Raw genomic sequence first — 3,089 nt, 5'->3', positions numbered from 1 at the left:
AAAAAGCCCCAAGCCTAACAAATTAAGACATTGGATTTTACTCTGTTCTGTTTACAGTTTAGTATTTAAGGTTTTATAAATGTAAATATATTTTGTATATTTTTCTATGAGAAGCACTTCATAGGGAAAAGCACTTATGACGAGGCTTTTTAAACAGTGGTATTATCCTAATTTAAAAGAATCTGTTTTTAATAATTTTTTTATTTTCTTAGGACGGTTATAGGAAATATCTGGCTGGACACAGTCTGATCCTTTCTCCAGAGAGAGGGGTACACTTTATTTTTATTTTTTAATCTTGTTCTGCCTTTTTGACTTCGGTAACTGTTTCTGTGAGGTTTGGCTGGACCTTAAACTTTAATTTCTCTTGTCAAGATGGGGGCAGGAGGGAGAATTGCCCGGCTCCGGAGGAGTTTTTGGGAACTCTGTCTGAACAACTGCTCGTGCCCCCAGGCGGGAGGCATGATTCTGCCTTGCCACACACCAGTATCCTGTGTGTATTTAAGGAAAAAAAAAAAAAAAAAATAGAGAACTGACCGTAAATAGCTTCACCCCTTTTGCCTGGTGTTCAGAATTAGCGTCTGGGTGGGAAGTGCCACTCTTCTCACCCTGTGCTGGGGGGAGTTGGATGTCACAGCCCTGGGGGCAGCGAGGGGCTCTGCCGGCCCGGCTCAGCTCCATGGCAGCTGCATGGTGCTGGCATCGCTCTTCTGTCCGGAGCAGCTTCCCTGCAGGAAGGCCCTGCCTTTCTGCTCTAGGTGAACTCCCATCTCTCCGGTCCTGTGGAAACCTAGCGAAGCGATAGGGCCCAGACCTGCCGCCCAGGGGGCACGCACCCCTCCGCGCGCTCCTCATCCCAAACCCAAACGCAGAGTCATTTTTCCCTCGGAGTAGGAAATCCTTGAAGCACCCTTGCTTTTCTAAGCTGTCCCTGTGGGTAGACGAGCTGGCGAATGGAAAGGCTGCTCTGAAACGGCATCAGCAGTTTGTAGGGAACGGACCGAACCGAGCGATAACCCCAGTGCTCGTGATCTCACACTCCGTTATCTGTGCTCTTCAGGCCCCAAGACCTCTTCCTCTGACCTGGGAATGAAATACAGCGCTCACAGGGTCAGGAACTGCTGGTTTCCTTTCTTTATTGCACTGTGTGATTCTTATTTGGTAATAACTGTTTAAAGAAGAATCCAATCGAAGCTGCATTTGTTACTGAAATGATTTGATGCACTGACAGTTTGGGAACGCACATACCTTGAGAAGGCCAGACAGCGCGTCTGGGGGGTGGGGGGGGTGGGGATCTTGGCCCCGCGTCCGCAGACACGGCTGCTCTTTGTCCTTATTCTGTTGCTGTTTTGGACAGCAGTGCTTGGTGAAACCCGAGATCAGTGCGCGAGTCGCGCGGCTCGGCCCAGTCGCTCGCGGCCGCGCCGGGTGGGAGGGAGCCCCGATGGGGAGATGCGGCCCAATGCTGGGAGAGAGAGGGGTGGGAGGAAATCTGAGGGAGAGCCGTGGGACCCCCCCCCCCCCCAAAACCCCGGGAGCTGAGCACCAGGAAATCTCCTCCTGCGAGGACCGGCCGAGCTAACGGGTCCTCTGCGGGCCCAGCTGGCTGTTCGCTTTGCTGCTATACCTGTGGCGGGCGCTGTGGCGGCACCGCCGTGGCCAGTGAAACTGTCTGTACCCAGAGAAGTGAGCTGTGCTGCTGGGCAGGGCCCTGTCCCGCTCTCGTGATCCAGCACGGGCGCTGGGAAGGAGGCAGGGAGAAGCCCGGGCACCTGGTGCGTGTTCCCCATCGGTCACCGGCCTCCTGCCCTGCCCTGCCCTGCCCTGCCCTGCCCGGGCTGACGGTGAGCACAGCACAGCTTCCCAGTATATGAATGTATATTTTATAAGGACTGACACAGATCATGCTATCTGAAAAATACTACAAAACGGAACCTTAGGGCGTTTATTTTTATTTGTACAAACCGAGGTTGTTTTGTTTTTTTTTTTTCTGTTTTTTTTTTCTTTTTTTTTTTCTCTTTCGTAAAGGAAAAGCGGGTCATTGCAAAAGGGCTGGGTATCTTTTCGTTCGTCGTTTTTTTTTCTTTTCATTTCAAAGCAATACCAGGTTCTTCAGTGAGATGGTCTTTGTGCAGAATCATGCCATTCAAACCCATGCTACTGGTCCACACTCAACACTTGCAAGTTTTTTTTTATAACTATAAATACGATATATATAGGAACTAATATAGTAATGCACCGTGTAATGAAGCCTAGTTCAGTATCGGTCCATGGCTTTTAATTCTCTTAACACTATAGATAAGGATTGTGTTACAGTTGCTAGCAGGGGCAGGAACAGCCCGGGCTGCGCGTTTCCAGCTGGGTGCCAGCTTCCAGTGCTGGCAGATGGGCCAGAGCTCGGGAACGGGCGGCTCGGGGCCTTTCCTGCCCTTTATTGTTACCAGTCAGTACTTGTACAACTTGGAATTTTTCCTTTTTTTCCTTTCTTTTTGGTAATGAATGTTGGGGTACCACCTGCATATAGGGAAAAAAAAAAATGTGCTCTGTGCTTTCCTGGTATCTTTTTAACAAGGTACAGTAGCTTTGTCTATCAACCGAGAACTATACTTGTGGTGTTTCTTTAATTGAACTTAACAGTCTCTTTAGTAAATACAGGTAGGTGAATAATTGTTTCAAAAAAAGGAAAAAAAAAGAAAAAAGAAAAAAAAAAAGAGGAAAAAAAAAAAAAGAAAAAAAATAAATCCGCAAAGGCAAGGTTATGTTCTAGAAATACATTTCTTGACAACTTATCATGTATAACAAATCTTTATTTTTTTGTTTCCTTGTGTTCTTCCAAGCTTCTGGTTTTTCTTTTTCCTTTTGTTTTAAAAAAAAAAAAAAAAAAAGAGGAAACGTGTCTAAAGTGTCTAAAGTACATCAGTGTTAACTCCCTGGCACAGGGAAGAAGGAAATACTTCAATAGTTTAAAAAAAAAAAAAAAAATTGCTGAAAGCTCTGCAAAAGACTGAATGTAAAAAAAAGAATAAAAATAAAAATAAAAATAAACATAAAAATAAAAAGTGTACATAGTTGTAAAAAAAAAAAAAAAAAAA

This window comes from Numida meleagris, chromosome 23 (genome assembly GCF_002078875.1).
Source record: "Numida meleagris isolate 19003 breed g44 Domestic line chromosome 23, NumMel1.0, whole genome shotgun sequence".
NCBI lineage: Eukaryota > Metazoa > Chordata > Aves > Galliformes > Numididae > Numida > Numida meleagris.
The sequence above is the reverse complement of the archived record's forward strand: the minus strand, read 5'-3'. Positions refer to the sequence as shown.